This window comes from Vombatus ursinus, unplaced genomic scaffold, assembly GCF_900497805.2.
Source record: "Vombatus ursinus unplaced genomic scaffold, bare-nosed wombat genome assembly UNPS02014816.1, whole genome shotgun sequence".
Taxonomy (NCBI): domain Eukaryota; kingdom Metazoa; phylum Chordata; class Mammalia; order Diprotodontia; family Vombatidae; genus Vombatus; species Vombatus ursinus.
The window spans coordinates 26,410,067-26,432,251 of NW_020954594.1; the positions used below are offsets into that span (position 1 = coordinate 26,410,067).

A 22,185-nucleotide genomic window follows, 5' to 3' on the forward strand; every position below is an offset into this window, starting at 1 on the left:
TTGTGCTAGGGAGTTTCAGCCAACTGGAAGTAGGAACCAGTCAGTGATAGTTACCTCGAAGGAAATGTTATATGAGCAGTCATATGACAAGGAGAGTTGTTAAATTGATGCAGTGATTATACCCCTTCAATGGGGAAATGGTTCAGAATGCTATGTCACTCAGGACTGTGTCAGTTGTTTTAGCTTAAATTGTTTTTCTTTGTCACAAGGAACAGTTCCATTGGGGGTGGATAGGTGGCTATCAGCAAGTGAATATGCGATAAAAAAGAGAAGGAATGGATACAACATTCTTAAAAAAAATGTGTTGTAGAGGACAGAGTTCTGGATTTAAAATCCAAAGACTAGAGTTCAAATTCTGACTCTGCTGCTTATTAGCTGTGTAACTGCAAACAAGTTGCTTTCCCTCTCTGGATATGTTTCCTCACCAGGAAGATGAGGGAGTTAGATGAACTTTCATACAATTCCAAAAAGATTTATTATTAAGCACCTACTATATGCAAAGCACTTTGAAGCTAGATTCTGATCTTGTTTCTGCAATGTATACTTTGCTTAACCTTGGTTAAATTGCTTAACCTTTCTGGATCTCGTTGTCCTCATTTGTAAAATGAAGGAATCAGACTAGATGATGTCTAAGGTCCCTTTAGGCTTACAATCTTGTGATCTCCAAGTCCCTTCTCAATCAAAATTGTATGAAAATGAATCTGCTCATCAATTAGCAAACTCTGAATTCTAGAAGACGTAGATGGATCATAAATTCCCATTCATCCACATGAAGTATGTGGGGTGTATCTAAGCAAATAAAAAGAAATTCATAAACTTGTACATGTACAAATTTTTTTTTAAGAAATAAAATGTCAGAAATATGTAGGCAAATAAGTTGTCAATTTGTTGCTTAGTCTTTCAAACTTTTCCTTCTCAGTCCTGGGCTTATGGCTTGTAAATTGGAGGAGGCAATTATCCTTTTCTTTCTCATGAAAACGGGTCTGACCTAAGAAAAGCAGCTCCCCGATAGATGGAATCAATAGAATTATTTACATATGTATAACTGGAATCCACACCATGTTGCCGGTTTTGCTGCAGGAAAGATATACATGGGTTGTTCTCCTCTCTCTCTCTCTCTCTCTCTCTCTCTCCTCTTTCTTTTTGACAGTCAGTTAATAAAGACTCAACAATATGCAGCTGCCAGTGATGTCATTTGGGACTTTGTCCACAGAGCTTGTATTTACAAGTACGGAACAACTACAGAACAGCAGAAGGAACTAACTCAGCAAACTTGCTCTGCACATTCTGGAGAACTTGGTGGGTGCTTTGGATGTTCTGGGGAACTCATTCTGCTCTGCTATAACCACAGCCTCTTAAAGTTTCACAAATAAACAGAGGATAAACTCCGGAGAATTTTTAAGCTGGTGAGAGCCCTTGCAGTTTTAATATCTCCAGGACTGTGACATGTGTTGACTGCAGAACTAACTACAAGTAAGGATTTTTCTCTCTCTTGAACCACCCCCCCCACCCGAACCCTAACCCCTGTTCTAACAGTTTATCTTATTTTCCTTTTAAAGTGTTACGGTAAGGTTAGCAAATTTCTCCAGGCTTTCCCTGGCTGCCACAGCAAGTATGCAGTTCTGAGTAATTACAGCATTAAAGTTGAACAGGATTTAGGTGTGGAAGACTCATTGTCTCTTATAACTGGCACAACGGAGAACACATGCTAATAGGAGGGCAGATAGCTACGTTTCCCATGCCAGCTATCAGGAAGGTGGCTTGGAGGGGAGGAGGGAAACCCACTCCAAAATATTGTTGATTGACCTCTAATGTATAACCAGAGAAAATGGGAAGATGATCTTTTAGTTTTACTACTGGGAAAACATAACCTTTCAGCCTGGGTCCTTGTGAGTGAGTTGCTCTGTTTTGGAAAGAGTCCCTTCATGAGGGAGTTTTGCTATGATGTACCATCCAGTGATCTATATTGGTTGTTGCTGATGTTGTTTTTCACCCTCATGAACTCAGGGAATTTCTGGTAGGATATAAATAATATCTTGAAATGGAAACCATTCCTGTAAGAACTGAATTGTTGCTTTCCTCCCCTCCCTCCCCCTTCTTCCCTGGGCTTCTAGTATAATTTCAAATGTTCCTCTTCATCCTTTGGATTAGTTAGCTGTTATTGTGCCTCTGAAAAGTTACACAGTTTGAAAGTGGGAATGCAAAATGCACATGGGCTAAGATCTTTCTTTCTCTTTAATATGCCTTCATTTTCTCCACATACCCCCAGCTCCCACCCAAGGTGACTGGATCCACAGAGAGTGGCAAGGTGTGTGTCAGCCAGCTAAGGAGTGTTTATTGTTGAATGAACACCACAGCTCTTTGACAAGGGTGTTCTCTTGTAATTTGTTTGGACTGAAGTTCTGTCAGTTCTGTTAAATGGAAATGCAAGAGTGTCCTCCTTCTTTCACTAGGCTACAGTGTTTGTCCCTTGTCCCCCACAGTCCTATCATTTGTAGACAGTAGCAAATCATCACTTACTAAAATGATCAAGGTCTGCCAGCCTTATTGTGTAGACTGGCAAGAAGTAGTTATGCCTGTTACCTTCAGCATGCTCTCTCCATGATTCATTCCTTAAGACATAAGCTTGCTCCTGAAACCAGCTGCTAAGTCAAGTTAGCACAAAAGTTCAAGCACTCACGTGCTATGTTCTCTATTACAGACTCATAGAATGTGAGGGCTGGAAAGGAGCTCTGAGATTGTCTCTTCTCTGATTTTAGTGATGAGCAGAGTGAGGGACCAGGGCTTATCTAGACTCCCCTTCTTTTGGCTGGCAGTTAAGTTCTTTTTATATTTGTAATTCAAAAAAAAAAAGCACGGTGGGTAAGTGTATGGGACCTGCCTGTAACTTAATATTGCCTCCTTTGTATTAAAAGAAAAAATCATCTATCAGTTATATCACATAGGGAATCATGGGATTATAGATTTGAAGTGGAAAGAGACCTTAGACATCATTTAGTGGAACCCTTTCATTTCACGGATGAGGGAATTCCCAGGGAGTTTAAGTGGGTCCTTTCCTAAGGTCACTTGGGTAATCAGGGTACGGGCTGGGATTCAAACTCAAGTTCTTTAAGTCCAAACCCAGCATTCTTTCCACTGCACTCTTCAGTCTCTCTAATGAGAAAGTTTTATTCTTGACCCTTCTATGGGGTCACTGCCGTGTAGCTTTTGTCCTTCTCTGTGTTTTCATCTAAGCAGTGGGATACCTCTGTTATTACCTTCAAATCTGATAGGGTACAAAATGAGCAAGTGAGTGGTTTTAGGTACTCAAATAACAGGCATCCTAAATGCAAAACTTTCATACCAGTGCCCCTCAGTATAGCACTCTTTGTTATTGAGCAGAATTCCAGTGGGTATAAGATAGCTTTGTTTTGGGCCCCATCCAAGGGATCTTAGTTACTGAAGTATCAAAAGGAGTTTGTTACTTGGTGGTCTCACCTATCAGGTAGTGCCATGGCATGGCCCCAGAGGAAGGTATTTTAGTGAGGCTCTGATGTATTATCACACTCTAGTTTTGAACCACATAGTTTATATTGTTATAAACTGATCTTCTGTAGTAGCAAAACTCAATGACTAATTTCTAGTCCCATGCCACCTACCCCCTTTCCTTTCTTTACATAAAAGTTTATGTAAAGGAAAGTTTTCCCCCACTTTCCTTTTTCCATCAGTTGCCTATCAGCAGAAGCTACATTTTTTGTCCTCTCACCCCACTCTATGAGCTCTTATATATTTTGTATGTGGGTATACACATGTACTTGTGTATATATATACATATATATGTCTTCCTCAATAGAGTGTATGCTCCTAGAGGGTAGAAGCCTTCCACTGTGCTTGGACAATAACAGGAACTTAATAAATGCTCATTGATTGCCAGTTGATTGAACTTACGCATCTTCCCAAGTGCTGAATCCTAGATATATGCATAAAACTACAAATTTTTAGTGTTTGGAAAACAGGATATTTTATGCATGAGAAGAATGTCAATGAAGTAGAAAAAAAAATCTCAATCAAAATAAGGAGAACTGAATTGTGGCCCTAGATCTATCAGTTATTTGAACCTGGCAAAGTCACTTAACTTCCCTTGCCCTCAGTTTTCTCATCTGTAAAATGAGGATAAGGTGTGGGTGTTGGACTAGATGCATGCTAAAGTCTCTTTCATTCCTAATGTTCTATGATTCTCTGATATTGCCAGATTTCAGACCTTGTGTAATTTCAGTTCCGTGATAACAAAATCATTTGACTTTGGATCACCTCTAAGAGTCACCTCTAAGCTGAAATTTCCAGGGGCTGGCACTGAGCCAGTGATCCAGATTCTTAAATCCTTCAGTAATACCTAAAGTCCAGTCCATTTACTCTTCACCCCTCCCACCTCTCTCTTAATAGTAAAGAATAGTAAAGCTCTCTCCTTTGATACTTTAAAAAAAACTTTTTTATGTACATTAGCTGAAGTTTATGGATAAACATGAACAAATAAGTCCACTTGCATTGCAGGCCTAGGCATTTGTAAACAGAGCTCAGAGTGGAAGAAGATTATAATTCAGGGATTCAGAGGATTTAGGTGAAAACAATTGGAAACATTGGTTGGTTGTTTGGTTAACCTCCAGAATAGCCTTCCAAGTGAAAGGGCTAGAACTTTTCTGTTCCTAGATATAAAGAGCAGGCTAAAGAGTTCATTGGGAAAGGGTCTGTTTAAGTTTGTTTGTGGCAAGGCATTCAACCAGTGGAATGTGAGGGACCTCATAGCCCTATTTTTCTCTGGTTCCCTAAATCTACAGGGTTGATGCCTGTGGAATTTGGGATTCCCAAATGTACTTTCTTTACAGATGAAATAATAAATCTCCAGGATATGTAGAACATTACCCATAGCATTTACAATGCCCCAATACATACTTGTCTAATGAAGTGTATCATGTAGGCTTTGGAAGCCTCAATTACATGAGATCCTTCCTAGTTGTTACATAAATTAATCTATATTTTCAGGGCAAGAAAACAAGTCTCTCATACTAGAAAGTAACTTTTTTTTTGTTAATAATGATTTCTTTGAGTAAAATTTAGATGGCTTGGGTGAGCCCAGTGGGCTAGGTTCAAGAGGGAAATCCCAAACCAATTTTGTTTGCATGTGCTGAAAATGATTTGGATCTTGTGAATGGCAGCTTGGATAATAAAAAGGGCAGATAAACACTAGGAGTTGAAAGCAGAGCTGTTAATCCTGAAATGCTAGCCCAGTGCACAAAGTGCTACTCTTGAGCTCTGATAGGCTTTCTATGCAATGATACAGAATTGGCTTAACCTGATTCTGGAAATGAAGAGTCTAACACAATCTAGCCCAAAAGATATACCTCAAACAATTTTCCTTCAGTAGGCTTAATTGATTTTTAATAATTCATTCTTCTCCACATTTTCAACTCTGCAGTTAACCATGTACTCCATTTCTTTGTCAGTCATCAGACAACATAGGCAGGAAGAGTTAATTATTAAATATTATGACAACAGTTGCAATTTGGATGTCTATGTACAATTTTTCTTTAACTCTAGTTAATTACCATCGTGGACATATAGCAAGCTAGTAAATAACATTCATAATTTGTTTTTGTGTGGTTCCATCAATGTTTAGGTCATTTTTAAGTAAAAATAAATGCAATTCACCATTATTTCAATGTACTGTTGGTATCCTAGTATAGTGTCATCAGAGAAAAGCAAGTGATAATATAATGAGGCTTTGTGAATAGATAAAAATGTCATTCTGTGATGTCTGCTTATTTTCCTTCCCTCATCTCATTTTCTATTCACTAGTTCTTTCCTCCCTGATTTATATAATCAAAAATGCAAGATAGCTTACTATTTATTATATGTACTTAGAATAAAGTTTCTTGGAAATCTGAATATTATCTTTATAAGATGTCATTATAGAGATGGTCAGCAGAGGGCCTTATTAAACTGAGTTATGTCCCATTTCAAATTCTAGGACCAATGAGTTAAAGTCCTACTGGTTAAATAATTTTCTAATATTCCTGATAAGTTAGAGTGAAACTTACAAAAAAAAACTCACAAACCCAACCTTTTAAAATAACTTTATCCCTCTTCCAATTGGGTAAAATGGGAAATTCTACCCTTTCCTCTCCAGGCTCAGTTTTCTTAGAAGCAGCTAGAGAACCTGGATGGGTCATTAAGAGCCAAGGTCCCAACAAGGAGGCTTTGAACCTTAAATAGTTTTCACTTGAACCCTGAGTTCCAAGGTTCTAGATAGTTCATTATCAGCTAAGAAATGCAAAGAAGATGCTATCACTCAACTACCACAAAAGCTTAAACAAATGAAACCAAAATAAATGACAACAAAAACCAACTTTGATTCCATCTGCATCAACTTCCATTTGTCAGCCATTCAGTTAATAAACATTTATTAAGCACTTATGTGTCAGATCCTGTGCTAAGGATTCAAAGAAAGGCAAAAGACAGTCCCTGTTTTCAAAGACCTTACAGTCTAATAGTGTAGATAATACAAAAACAGATAATGAACAAATGAGGTCTATATCCATCTATATCTGCATCTCCAGTCATCCTGATCTATATCCTGCCACTGATCCCACATGGCTCTGACAGAGATAGTGAGGCTGGTGACCCTGCCTCACTTAAATCCAATTCACTTGCAAGTCATGACATTACCTTCTTGACATCAATGGTCCTCTTCAAGAACAAAGGACAAACAACAACAATAATCACATACATGTACGCACCTACAGGATAAGTTGGAGATAATCAACAGAAAGAAAACTTTAGTATTAAGGGGGATTTAAAAAAAAAGCTTTCTGTAGAAGGTGAGATTTTAGTTGAGATTTGAAGCAAGTCAGGGAATCCAGGAGGCAGAGATGAAGAGGGAGAGCATTTCAAGGATGGTGGACAGCCCTTGAAAAGTCCTGAAGTCTAGAGATGGAGTGTCTTGTTCAAGGAACTGCAAAGCAGTCAGGTTCATTATAAGAGTATGTGGAAGGCACAAGATGTAAGAAGACTAGTAAGGCAGGAAAGGACAGGTTTTGAAAGTATCTGCCCACAAAATTTCTGTGAGCTTCACTCTAAATAGAAATTTTGTTTTCCCTTCCTTGGTGCTATAAGAGATTTACCATGAATTTTCCTTCTCTTGAGTACGCACTTAACAATGAATAGTTATCATAGAATCTGGGAACTGAACAGACCTTAGAGATCATCTAATCCAATTCACCCATCTTACAGGCACAGAAACTGAGGTCCACGGAAGTAAAGGGCCTTTCCCAAGGTTGTACAGGTAGCTACTGATAATGCTGGGACCAGAACTGAGATCCCCTTCACTGCTTTCTCTATTGTGCCCCACTGCCTCCCCACACATGGATATGCTTCCTTATATCAAATACTAGTATTGGAAAACTAACATTATACCATTTCTCATGGAATTATATCAAAAGGGTAACTGACATTGTTTTCAGCAAGTCACCCATATTATCTTATGAGTTGGAGGGAACCTGTTTATGTTCAGGGCTGCATAAGTGCCCTATGTTTGTGAAGACTGCCCAATAGGAGCTCAATCAATACTTGTTGAATGAGTTGTAGGAATGAAGCAAATGAAAGAAACAAAAGAAAAGGACAAAAGAAAAGAAAGAAGGAAATATGAAATGTATTTTTATTTGGTGGCAAAATAATCTTTTTAGAAAAAAGGTTGAGAAAAAGTACACAGGGAAAGACATTTATTTAGAAAACAAAATAATAGTTGACCATGTAGATAAGGGGCTCTTAACCTCAGGTCTATCAACTTATATTTTAAAAAAAATAATGACTATTTGAATATAAATAGTTTCATTTGTGATTTTATGCATTTTTATTTTATGCACTTAAAACATTATTCTGATGAGACCATAGGCTTTCTGAGAGTGTCAAAGGGATCCAGACCTTAACAAAAAAGGTTAAGAATGCCTGATTGTTCCCAGATGGACCAGAGACATACCAGTCCCTTTGAATCATAGAATAACCTTTGTTGGAGAAGCTGGATCCTACATCACCAAGAACATCATGAGAATTCACTTGGGAGCACTGAAGAAGCTGTCTAAGTTTTGGAGATACCCCATCTGTTACTATTGAGGGGTGCCAATACCCAAGGGAACAGCTTTAGAAAACTGAGGGCTGATAATGCTAGAAATGTGGTTTCCAGTTGTTAGGACAGAGAGATTGCTAATCCCTTTGTGAATCAGTTCTTGAATTTGTCAAAGAACTGCAATGATTCACTACAACTTTGGCATAAACCAATCTCTTTAGCATGAACTAACCATTTGGGAAGCTGCCCTGCCCTCCTGGGCAGTGAGTACTTTTTGTTATATTATCCCCATATGTGGAGGCTTCTCATTGTGCAACAAATTACATCTGTTTATAGGATGCCCTTAGCTTTGTCCTCTCTGCATATCTTTTTGGCAAAAATGCAAAATTCTGCAGTTTGCAATGGATGGTCTCTGGCATCAGCAGCAGAATCAGAGATTGAGGTGGGGTAGAGTGACATCAATGGCAGTGCTAAATTTCAGCCTACTTCTCCTATCCACCTTACTCTCTTGCCTCTTCCTCTCTTTGACTTGGTTGACTTCTTGTTTCATGTTTCAATGTCTCTCACACATTTTCCTAGGTATGTGGTCTTGGGCAAGTCATTTAAATTCTCTTGGCCTCAGTTTCTTCATCTGTAAAATAAGGGGATTGGATTTGACAACACTTGAATTCTCTTCCAACTCTAAATCTATGATACTATGGTGATATCTTTACTTGGATCTCAACCTGCCCCTCTCCTCCACCTTTGATTCCTTCTTCCTCTATCAATCCCAACTATGTTTTCCTTTCCTTTCAGAAGGAATTATGGTAACTGTGGTTGGAGGTGATCTCTGATCTAAGAGAGGAAGAAGAGAGTCATATAGTTTCCCCCAAATTGAATGACTAGACATTTGTTGAATTTAATGCCACACTCAGTTTCTTCACCTATAAAATGAGGTAGTTGGTATTGATGACTTCTCAGGTCCCTTCCTGCTCTAAATCTGTCATCTTTTTCTTTCCTTCAAGCAGCCACATGAACTGTCATCCAGTGCTCACCTCAGGGGTCCCCTGCTTGGTGAAGCCTTCCCTGAACATCCCCCTCCTTCATTTTTCTGGCATTGTATTTGTGGGAGTTTTGTGGCTCCCCAGTAGAATGTAAGCTACTTCAGGGCAAAGACTGTTCTTTGTAGTTTTGCATCCCCTGTGTCTTTCAGAGAGCCTTGCACATAATGATTGCATAAAAAAAAAATTTTGTCAATTAATGGCTTAGGTCAGTGTCAGGGGATGCCCTGCGTTATTTTTGCATCATTCCTGGCACCTTCAAGAGTCCTCTGCCAACCTATTGTGCTGAAGATATTCTCAATTAAGCACAGAAGTGGTGTTAGGAGCTTCTTCATGCTGCTGATCCTCATAACAGATGTTAAAGGATCACCCTTGAAAGGGTGTTTCTCTGAAGCATCTAATTATAACCTACACAAAAGATTAACAGATGTTATAATTGTCTTTATTCTTTGATTAAATAGTTTCTGCATGAGTTGCTGCCTTAGATTTTTCTTTGCCATTTGTAAGGTTTTTATGAAGGCTTGACATGTGTCTTCAATTTTCTGGAGAGAGTTTCTTAACAGGGCTGGTAAGTTCTTTGACAGATTTGCAATCTCTTTCTCTCATTGGTTCTCTTTTAAAAAATGTTAAATGTTAGCAGGTTTTTTATGGATTGAGTAGTGACAAAGGCAGGCTGCCTGTGAAATTAACAGTATACAGATGAATGAACAGTTCAATAGTTCTCTGTCATTTGCCTATACAGGTGACTGCTCCTTATGGACAGTGTCTGGGGAAAGACCTGCAAATGCCAGAGGATGCATTCAAGAGAGCTTGTGCAATGGAGCAGGCTTTCAGATGCCAAGCTTGAGAATGAATGTGCAAACAGAGAGGAAAAACAAAAAAAGAAAAAAAAAAAACAAGACAAAACAGTCTTGAAGGAGTAAGTTTTCTCTAGGTTTCTCCAGTTAGTGTTTGTTCTAGAAAGATAAGAAATCAGCTAGAGATCTTCTTAGCACACAAAGAATTATTTTCATTCCACTAACCTGACTGCCTCCCAGAGCAACTGAGAGCAAGTCACTTAGCCTTGCTAGGGTACAGTTTCCTTATCTGTGCAGTGAGGATTTTGTTCTAGAAGATCTCTAAGAGGCAGCTTGGTGACCAGAAGATGGAGCACTGGGCCTGGAGTCAGGAAGACCTGACTGCAAATCCAACCTCAGATACTTACTAAGTGACCCTGGGCAAATCATTTCACCTCTGTCTGTCTCAGTTTCCTCAACTGTAAAACAGGGATAATAATAGCACCTACCTCCCAGGATTGTGGTGAGGATCAAACTCGCTTCAGGGCAATGAGGGACTTATGGAAACACAGGTCTGAAGTGTCAGGAGCTTTGGAGATCCTTTTGTCCCCTTTTCCCTGTACTTTCTTACTGTGCTCACAGAGGCTCAGAGAGAGAACATGAATCATACAAAATCACTTATCATCCTTACAGCATTCATTTCTAATTGATAGGTGAGATAATCTTTTCCTAGACAAAAGGATGGACAAAAATTTTCTGAGCAAAGGGCATGACTATGAAGACAGGTGTAGATGGAACATCTTGAATATCCAGCATGTAGCCTGAAGGCCTTGGGTGTGAGAAGATAGATGAATGGATGAATGAATGAATGAATGAATGAATGAACGAACGAATGCAAAAGTATTTAGTAAACGTTTACTATGTGCCAAGCACCATGTTAAGTTCTAAAAAAATTTAGACAGTCCCTGCTCTAAGGGAGCTCACACTCTAGTGTGAGGAGATGACACATGTAAGTGAGGTGGAATTGGTCACCACAAGTGTGTAGAACACTGAAAGGGAAGGCAAGAGAGTACTGAAAAAATCATTTGAAGGACCTAGGGATGTTTAGCCTAGGGAAAAGAAGATTTGGGAGGGACCTAATAGCTTTCTTTAACTTTGAACACTGAAGATGAATTATACTTATTCTACTTGGCCCTAGAGGGCAAAATTGGAAGCAATAGACAATAGTTGCTGCAGATTTCAGCTTGAAAAAAATTCTTACAATTTTAAGCTGTGGTTTTCCCCCCTCACCGAAAATCATTAATCACATTGTAGAGGGGATTCTTTTTCAAGTATGGCATAAAAAGGCCATGGTCTCCCATTGCATCCAGGGCCATCTCTAGTCATCCTGATCTATATCTTGCCACTGGATCCAGATGACTCCAGAGGAGAGAGTGAGGCTGGTGACTTTACACAGCCTTCCCACACTTAAATCCAATTCACTTGAAAGTCATGGCATCAGCTTCCTGATGTCATGGTCTTCTTCGAGAACGAAGGACAAACAACAATGTGGCTTGGATAAGGTGGTCCCTTCCAGCTCTCAAGGGTCTGTGACAATGAGAATAGAATTATCTACAGGGGCTAATGTGAGGGAGAAGAATAACTATATCTATTTTCATGCCAACTTTCACCCAAAAAAATATTCTGCTTACTGGGAAAGGAAAAGGAAATCTGGAAGGGTTTCAGATTTGCATCAGTTCATTGCAAAGGAAGTTTAGTTAAAACTGTCAAAAAGTTTGAGCTCCTTTTTCTTCCCCTTCTCAAACACTTATTCACTCCACAAATATTTACTGACTACCAACCACGTGAATAACACCATGCTAGGTGTTACAAAAGAAGTCTAAGTAAGATACAGTCCCTGTTCTCTGAAGACAATACAATCTAATAGGGCATGTGCATGGAAACTATCAACAATATAATAAACTGAAGTCAGTGTCACAAGAGAATATTTAGAGAAAAGTGACCAAGATGGTGAGGGGATTGAAAACAAGATTGTATTTTTTGATTCCAGACCTCTGTTGATGAAACATCCTTTTTTCCCTCTTGGTAGCATTGGTGAAACACCAATGTGGAACCAGGCATATGCTTTCAGGAATGGTCAGTAAGTCTGTTTGTTTTGCTTAACTATGTACTTTGTTATGAGTGAGAGTTTTATTGATGGAGTGGATACTATTAGGAAGTGAGAATGATGTTTATTTTTTAAAAAGCATTAATAAAACATTAAAAAACCTGAGAAATGAAGTCATATGAGGAATGGTTATGTTTAACTTGAAGAAAATAGTGGGGAAAATAGTAGGACAAGCTAGTTGTTTTTCAAATAATTGAGAAACTAAAGGATGATGGGTGAGTAGAATTATTTCATAGATGTAACAATTAGAAAATGATAGGTAAAAGTCACAGGGAGGAAGATTTTGGCTGAATAAAAAGAAGCATTTCAAAATGTTAAGATGTGTCAAATACATGATGAGCTGCCTCACCAAGTATTAAGATCTCTGTAACTAGAAGTTTTCTGCCCAGTACAACATAATGAAAGTTTGGAGGTGTTGTATAGTAAATATCTGCTTTGGATAGAGGTTTGATCAAGTGATCAGCTGTCTTAACAGCTCCAGAATTCTAGTTTTCTGTGGCAGATATTATGGTTATCTCAAGTAGGGAGAAATTTTAATGGACTAGAATATTTGGATGATTACTTGAGAAAATGGGGAGCTAAATAACAGAGAGTATTAAATATGAGAGTATTAATTACGTGGGTATGTCAGTAAGTGATGCATTAATTCAGAAAAAAAGATGCAGATTTATAAGGGCTCAAGTTGTCAGGGGAACTGTAATGGAGAAGTTGGGATTTGATCTGATCCTTCAGGTACAGTTGAAATTTGGATAGGTGGAGAAGACTGGCTTGCTTGGAGAAGAAAGCCTTTAGATAAAGTGTTGCAAAGGTAAAGTCTTTTAAAGCCCAGGTCAAATGCCAGTTCTTTCATGACTCTTTCAATGACTAATTCAGCCCTCACAGTTCTCACCTGTCTTTAAAATAATGAATCAATGAATGAAGGAAAAAATCATTCAGTAAGTGCTTACTATGTGCCAAACACTGTGCTGAATCCTGAGATTACATAAAGGAAGGAAAAAAATCGAGACAGCCCTTGCAGTCAAGGAGATAATGCTGTAATTTGTGGAAACAACAGACATAAGAGAGTTCAGCTGTAGGACAGAAGGAAAGGCTTAGAAATCCTTAGGTTGCAGTGGAGGGGGCAGATGGCTGTGCCACAGATCTGGAGGGCTTAGGTCTGTAACTGATGGCATGGCCCAGAGGTCCTTAAGACATTGTAGTAGAGTAGATGGGAAGGCCTGGTGTTTCTCCATCTCCCACTTTCCTTAGACCTTTTCAATGAATTAAAAGTATTATACTCCTACCATGATTCTAAAACAGCAACGTTGTGGGACTGCTTGAAATATTTTAGTGCAAGTGAAAATGTGGTAAGCAGAGTATTAAATAGGATAGCATGCTTATCAAAATATTTTGAGAAATAATTTGAGCTAGAATGGAATTTGGTCCATTTGGTCACCATACTAATTTTCCTGATGCAGAAAATTTCCCAGATGCCCACAGTGGTAGAAGTTGGACCAGAGCTCTACCACTTTGTATTTCCTTCCATGACAGGTTAGTTTAGAGAAAAAGGAAACTAGAACCAAGAAAGTGACTTGCCCAAGAACAGGTGGATAGTAAGTAGCTGGAATTAGGATCTGTGTCTCGTGATACATGGACTTTGTATCCCCCATTGCTTTTTTTTCAACATTTTTCAATGTTTCAAAGACATCACATGGAAAATGATCTGCCTCTGGCTCTTTATCTTGTGTTTTCTTTTATGCCAATCTCCTTTCTATTTCAGTTTTGCCCAGCAGTTACACTGCCCTCACAGTTAGCTCCTCATTTTGCTTTATTTGGCTATTGTCACTGATGCTTTGAACCCAAACCAAAGGTTCTTGGCACAGTGAGTTCAGGCTTTTCCTTGGGGTTTATGTTTTCTTTCCCAGAATTCCTTAGGCTTAGATTTATAAACTTTCATCCTTCATCATTAGACTTCCAAATTAAACTAATTGATGTTGGAAAACACTATATCAAACCAAAATAATTCCAGGGAATTTTAAGTAGTGATATTAATCTTCCATCCTTTTAAAAGTGAAAGTGGCCCATGCTTGATTGAGAGGTTTTCATGCTATATTCTCCAATTTAGTGTGGTTACTTCTAAGCTGCTATAAATCTTTTCAAGATAAGTGCTTCTTATCTTTTCATCCTTCCCTCTTTCCTCTTAATAAGCTATATAAAAATGTTTTGCCTCTGCCTTGCAAGGCCAGAGTATCATTTCTTAGGCAAAGATGACATAAAACCCAATGAATGTACAAATAATTAACCTAGTATCTTAGGGTTTCAAGGGATTGTAAAGGGCACCTATAGCAGTTCAATAAATTATCTTATTCATCGTGCATTAGTGTCTATTGACTAATTAGCAGAATACACAGAATACAGACTTTTGAACTGGTTGAGAGGTCCACCTTATGGATCTTTCATCTTTTCTACTTTGAAATATATCCATCCTTTTAAGGCCCATCTCAATTTCCATTTTCTCTTTGTAACTTTCCTTGACAAACTTTAGTTTACAATGTTAATAAAGGAAGGAGGTGACTGCTTATATCTCTCCTTTGAAGTCATGTTTGGTTATTATAATTCCACAGCATTCGATTTCAATTATTTTGTTATTGGTCTTTCCATTTACATTGTTTTGGACAGTGTATTTTGTTTTCCTGGTTCTAATTACTTCATGTCGCATCAGTTATAGTTCTCCCATGCTTCTCTGTATTCTGTATATTTACTGTTTCTTAAGAGCAGAAATATTCCATTGCATTTATGTAGCACAATTTGTTTAGCTGTTTCCCAAATGATCAGTGTTTACTTTGTTTTCAGTTGTTTGCTACTATGGAAAATGCTGTTCTAAATATTTGTTGTTATATATGGGGCCTTTATTATTTTTTAAACATTTTTCTTCTTGTGTATGCCTAACATGGGCTGTAGAGTATGGACATTGTGGCCACTTTCTTAACACAGTTACTGATTGCTTTCCAGAAAAGTTGGATGAATTTGTCTCCATCAACTGAGCATTTTCCTTCTTTTGACAAGGCCAAAATGGTCTATGCCGTTCTTTGCAGTGTGAAGGCATTGCAGGAAGGGTGCTTCAGCCTTGGTCATGTTGATTCCTAACCTTAGGCCAAACCCCAGTCAGAAGGACCCACTTTTTTAGCTCACTGCCCTACCCCTCTTCTTCCTCACCAGGCTAGGCAGAGTTAGTATCCGCTGCTTATTGAAGGGTGGAAGAAGGGGGACAGTGCTGGGAGAGTCTCTGCAGCTGAGGACAGAGGCAGGTGCCCTTAAATCTGTCACAAGCTCAGACCTTTAAGTCATGTTGTATCTTTTCTGTGATAGCATGGAACCTGGTAGGGGAGGGGTTCTGAATTATTGCTTGAAGGAATAGAGTAATCCAGTATTAATTAATTCATAAGGATCTTACCTTGTAGCAACATTTAATTCCCTCTTCTTTATCCTTTGGATTCAACTGTAGATACTCTAATGTGGTATGTAATTCTTCTTTTTGAATGCTTAGAGAGTGAAAGGAGTCTGGAAAAAGCAGCCAATCTGCCATCTTGTTGGTTATGTGACCCAGAAACCAAATCTTCTCATTTTAACCATGAAGAAACAAAAGCCCAGAGGGGTTAAGTGATGTATTTAAGGTCACATTCCTAATTAGAGGCAGAGTTTGTAACGAGATCCCAAGTCTCCCTCTTCTCAGTATGATGCTATTTCTGCCATACTACCTGGGTGAGAGAAAGGATCTTGAGACTGGGTTTTAGAGGTCTTCTAATCCAATTAACTTATAAACGTAGAGAGGTCAAAGGACTTTCCAAAAGGTCACACAGCTAGTTCATGACAGTTAGCACTAGAGCTAGGATCACTGAATCATGGAGTCTCATAGTTGAAATGGAACTCAGAGACCATCTTAATTTGAGTCTAACTCATATTTGAAAAAGAGTCCTCTCCATAACATCTTTAACAAAGTGGTCAGTCCAAGTCCAATTCTGCTTGAAAACCTTCAGATCTTCAGATTCCCAGTTCTGGGCTCTTTCTATTACATTATTATACCTATTGATTGAAATAAGCCTAGGTATTACTTGAAAATATCCCTGTTATTCCTACCACCATGCCATTTGTCTCCTGTTTACTTTAAATTTGTGCTTGCTTAAATGTGCTTGTGCTTAAATGAAATGAGGCTTTGAGCCAATAGGTTCTCAATGTTTATTGTGTACCACTTTGTCAATAGCATCACAGTACCAAACCATAAATCTATTATTAACCCATCACTTGCCTGTGTTTCCTTTTGGCTTTTTAAAAATGTGTACACAACAAGATGTGATACAAATTGAAATGCAGTATTTTTGTGTGTCCCTTTGTTTTATTCCAAACCTGTCATTTCCTTATTGTAGGGAAATCCTCATGTAAAGGTTCCTTCTTCTGATACAGTTGGCAGCTCATTTATAACTTATTGTACTAGGGAGTTGCCTGTGGTACCAAAAGGTTAACTGATTTTGCCCATGGTCACACAGCTAGAATATGTAACTGTTAGGACTTGAATACAAGTCTTCTTTACTCAAAAGTTGGCCCTCTTCCCATTTTGCCATATTGCATTCCAAAATGAGCACAGAACTATTACAATAAAATTCCCTAAAGACAATGAAGGAAATTAGCTTAGTGGAGGAAATGGGCTTAAGGTTTGGAGGCTTAGATTTTCCATGTTGGCCAATATATATTAATTGGATGTTCTTTTATCCACTATACTCTCTTTGTGTATGTGTGTATGCTTTCCCGTTTGACTGAACATTATGCTTTTGTCTACCTGAAAGTAATTTGGCATTGGTGGGATAACAAAAGGCATTGGTGGGATAACAAAATATACAAACAAGAGCTGCAATATGGCATTTCTTAGATTTCCATTTATATTCGATCTGGGGCAGATGGTAAGAATGTGAGCTAGCCCACTTTAGCTTTGAAAGCAGCAGACGGTTTGGAGGCGGGGTTCCTTAACTGATTCAGCTTTGCTAACACTAACTTGGTACCTATTTGCTCTCATCTTGAGCAGAAAATCATTCTAAATGCTGCCCTGCCCCTTCTTGGTCTGTAATGCCATTTAAAATATGCACAGCACTGGCTGTCTAGACCTGAGAGGCAATTTAGTCTACAGTTTTTGAAATCCAAATAAAATCTAGTGAGCAGTGTTCCACTTATTATCTGTTAATTGTAGCCATCTTGACCCAGAGTCTGGAAATAGCTGAGTTGTTGCCACACTTTCTAATTACACTGTGTTAAAGAAGACTGTTCTCTGGAGCCATCTGTCTAATGCTTATTCATTGTGTAAAAATGAGAACAGCTTAGAGAGCTAGCACCAGTACCCAGCGTGGAAGGAAATGTACTTGATTCAAAAAGCGTCAGGCACAATAGAAGAATGCCATTCTGAGGAATTCTCCAAAGGAGGAGTTCCTTCTCTGGAAGCAACAGTGGGCTTCATCAAGGATGTGATCTTGGGTCGAATTTCCAAGAACGAACAAAGGCAGCACTTGGGAAATCAAAGGCAAGCATATCAGAGTGGGGTTGGGAACAGAGAAGCCATGATTCAGGAAGAGGATATTGAAGAGTAGGGTAAGGTACCGAGCATCATAAGAGGAAGAAGCGCTCAAGCAGCTGCAAAGAGATAAAAGAGCACAGTAGATCCCCAGACTCAAGCTGAGAGAGTGTCTCCGAAGCCTGGTGTAGTTGAAAGAGTGCTGAATTTGGAGTCAGATGATCTGGGTTTGAATCCCAACTTTAGCATTGATTAGACACGTATCCTTGGGCATAATATGAGTTGAAAGAGGGATAGACTTAACAAGTTTGAATCCCACCTTTGGGAATACAGGCAAGTCCTTTAATTTTTATGAACATCACTTTCACCATCTTTAAAATGATGATAATCACACCTGAAGTCACACTTCACTAGATTCATATGAGGCTCAAATGAGCAAAGCTATATAAAGTGATTTGCAAAGCTTAAAGCCTTACATAAAGGTCAGCTATCTATTTTCTTTGGGACTTGATTTCCCAACTGGTAAAATCCAAGGATTAAACCAGATAATCACTAATTATATATCATTTATTACATTATAAAGTATATCATATTATATACTTTGTGATGATAAAGTAATGTGAATCTGTGAGAAAGTAATCTTTGTTCTAGCCAGCTAGCCCTTTTTGTTGTTTAGTTGTTTCAGTCATGTCCTACTCTTCATGACCCCTATTTGGTTTTCTTAGCAAAGATATTGGAATGTTTTGTTATTTCCTTCTCCAGCTCATTTTACAGATGAGGAAACTGAGGCAGTCAAGTTTAAGTTACTTGCCCAATGTCACACAGTGAGTATCTGATACCAGATTTAAACTCAGGTCTTCCTGACTCTAGGCCTCATAGTCTAACCACTGGGCCATCTAGGTGACCCCAGCTAGTTCTTCTCTTCCCCTAATTCTTCAGGCAGAGACATGGCCAGATTTAAAAAAAAATCCTTGTACTGTAAGATCTCACATGACTTATAACTTATGTAATTCATAGCCATACCTTTTTTTAATGTGAATTGTAGGTAAAGAACTGATTAATGCAAAATCATATGGAAACTTGAGAAATAGTGATGCTTGACAATTGAAAAAAGAAGTAAAATGATCAATGAAAATGAATAAACCAAAGTAATGGACTTTGCATCATTGGAAGTATTCAATCAGAGGCCTCAAGGCCACTTGTTGGAGATATTGTGGAAAGAATTTGTGCTTTCCCACTTTTCTTTTACCTCTTGGAATTGCTAATTCCCTTGGAGGCTTAATTAACTCAGGCAACTCAAGAGGTCTTTCTTGATCCTACACTTTGATTTCCAACTCCCAAAAATTACTTTGCAGTTGTTTTGTATACTTCCTGATATTTATCTCTGAACATGGTATAAGCCCACGTGGAATGTGAACTCCTTGAAGGCAAGGACTATTTCATGTTTTGTATTTATGTCCTGAGCTCCTAGAAGAGTACCCAACACACAGTCACTTACTATGTGTTTATTGATTGCTTGATTGGGCAGCTATGCTAAAGAGAGAAGTCAACAGCACCAAAATTCATTTTAGGAAAGATGTCTTGGTTAAGGAGTATGCACCTTTGCATGTTAACTACTAAGAATAATATGAAATAATCATATAGGAAGAACTGGACCCCTGACATATTAATTCTTCAGTGTGACTCTGGTTTGTTTCTGAATTCCAAGGAGTGAAGGAAGTCTGGGATGCATTTCAGGGAAGCTGTGGATGCCACTGTCTGCATTTCTAAGTTAGAGCACAAACCACCCATAAAACAGAACAGGGGGAGAGATGGCAGCCAGGGGGACAGACAGCAGCTGCTCAGTGATACGGTGCATTGCAAAGCAGCAGGGAAACTTCTGTGGGCAGACTGTGTGGGACTGGGAGGAATGAACCCTTCCCCAAAGAGATAATAAATCAGAGGTAAACTGTGAGGTGGATGAAATCACAGCAGCTTTACATGTGGTTTAAGGTGTCAGTCACAAAAATCTTCTGCTGATCATACAAAGGAAGGGAATAACTAGATGCTTCCAAAGAGGTGTGAAGAATCATAATTGTCGGGAAAGAGAGAAATTGCTGGATTGCTCCAGAAAGCAGAAAGACTTACCTGAAGCTGGGAGGAAACATTGCCTACTTTAATTTCAGTAGCTTAATATGTTTTCATGACTTCTCTAAATTTAGTTCATTGGTTTTTCTTTTCTTTTATTGTTGTTGTTGTTTGTTTATTTTGTTTTATTTTGTTTTGTTTGGAGGCATTCTGGGTTAAGTGATTTACCCAGGGTCACACAGTTAACAAGTGTTTGAGGCCAGCTTTGAACTCGGGTCCTTCTGACTCCAGGGCCAGTACTCTATCCACTGTATCAGCTAGCTGCCCCTGTTCATTGTTGATATGAGCAGAGGAAACAGCTTAAAAGGATTGGGGGAAACCCTTTATATTGTTGCACTCCAATGTATTCTCCCATGCCTCAGCTATTCATCAAGATTTAGGAAATGTTGAAAGTTTCAGGATGCTCATTCTCTAGTTGTTCACAATCACAGACTTAAAAATTTAACTCCTAATTCACATAGAAAAGAATGAAGGTAACATTTTTGGGCAAACGTGGACTAGCATAATATACATTGTATATCTTACTAGATGGGAAATAATGTAGTTGGTGGGAGAAAGGAGTAACCCATTGTTTCTCATCAGTTCTTCAGGGCTTCAGAGAAGAGGTGGGAATTAAGGAAACTGGAATCAAGGAATGAAGAGATTAGAAAATGAAAATATGAATGATTTGCATGACAAACACATGCTACCTCCCCAAAAGCCAAATAAGAGAAGCACCTAGCACCGTGCATATAATGGGCACTTAATAAATGGTCATTGGAAGAACCTTGTACTCATGAGAAATTAAAATACAAAGAGGTAGCCCTGCATGTAGTGGATAGAAAGCTATCCTATAAGTCAGAAGACCTGGGTTCAAGTCCTGCCTTAGATACATACTAGTTGTGTGATCATGGGCAAATTTCTTTACCTCCCAGGGTCCCTGACAATTCTATAAGACTATAAATTGCAAATCAGATGCTGACCTGCTTTGGTAGAGAGAGTTTCTTTGCCAGGATTTCCCTATATTGATGAGACAATGACCAAAAGTACAAAGAATGAAAGTGGGACTGCCCCCTAAAACAAAAGCCCATATCCAGAATATATGCATCTTGTTGAGTGTTATACTTCAAAGTAGTGCTCTTGGGAGTCTATGCATGAATTTCACCAATGTCCCCAAAGGTTTTTGAAGCTCTTCTTTTGGAATTGGCTTCAAAGACATATCCTGAACCACTGAAGAAAACCATAATCATTATCTTAAGCCTCACTGTCAACTTTGACCCAAACCAGGACTTCTCAGCTTGATCACTCACCTTATTTGGTAGACCTGATTTTGAGTCACTTCTGGCTGTTTTCAAAACACAAATCCAGCCTCAAAGGATGAAGATTTACTACCAGCTGGGATGCTGAAAAGAATGAGACATGGGTTCTAAAGGTAATTCCCAAAGTGGAATTGCAGAAATATTTTAAATGACAGCAGTATGTTTAGGACAAAGGTTTATCATTACAAAGTAACATCAGACAATTGGATATGTGAGCACTGCTACTTAAAAAAATGCAGGCACAATTTATGCATTTACTATTTTCTCTCTTGCCTTCCCCTTGAGCTGTCTCATAATAGAGAGATCTTAAAAAAAAAAATCTTGTTTCTACTAGGATTTTCTCAAGGCTCTGCTTGGATGTCTGAATAGTTAGAAGAACTGTGGTTAAATTTGCATGTATTTCGCATGACTCTATAGACTGAAAGTTTATGTTCAGGTAACTTCATTATATCTATCCCTGAAGTTCATAATTTCTTACTGTATAAAATCAATTTTCATTGCTTATGTCAGTCTTATCTCTTTTAGTTCCACTAATTCAGAATTATTTTCTAAATATTGTTCTCTCCCCCCATCCCATTTTTCTGGGTGAATGTCCTTTGCTAAGCATGTCCAATTTTCTTGAATTTGAATTTTGCATGTGGACAGAGCCATATGCCTGGGGGAAGATGATCTGTGATTGTAGAACATCCTTTTTAAATTGAACTCAAAGTGACTCTCCTTCAGTTTGAATCCATCTTATGTTGCCAAAGAAAAGAACTAACAGACATTATTATTTAATGTATTTCTCTTTCCCTTTACTAGCTATTGAATTGCACCTTTCACCTTTAACTTATCTGCAGACTCATTAGAATAAGTTTACTTTTAAAAAAATAAAGTGGCCATAAAGATTTGAAGGATTTCTACCATGCTGAAGTAAAATTGAATCCCTTGTTCATAGCACCATTTCTTCACTGGAAGAGTTTTCTATTTATTGGAAATAAATGAAAGGCTTGCTTGCTTTTTGACAGGTGTCAGGGAGCAAAGATGGAGTGGAATGCAAATATTTAATCAAGTGAAGAAGCTTTGAGCAATAGAGAAATTTAATTAATGCTATAGTCTTAAGGCACCTGAACATTGGTGGTGATGCAGGAACTAAAAGTAATG

At 38.4% G+C, this 22,185-nt stretch overlaps 1 protein-coding gene across 2 annotated transcripts in view; it reads left to right on the top strand.

Moving 5' to 3' along the window:
- The first annotated feature begins 1,255 nt into the window (after window positions 1-1,255).
- The window catches only part of NCKAP5 (NCK associated protein 5), an 859,247-nt gene continuing 838,317 nt past the window's right edge, over window positions 1,256-22,185 (top strand). For both annotated transcript variants that reach the window (XM_027835634.1, XM_027835633.1), the window contains exon 1: window positions 1,256-1,473. The gene's annotated coding sequence lies outside the window, so the exon portion shown is untranslated. The remainder of the gene's footprint in view (window positions 1,474-22,185) is intronic.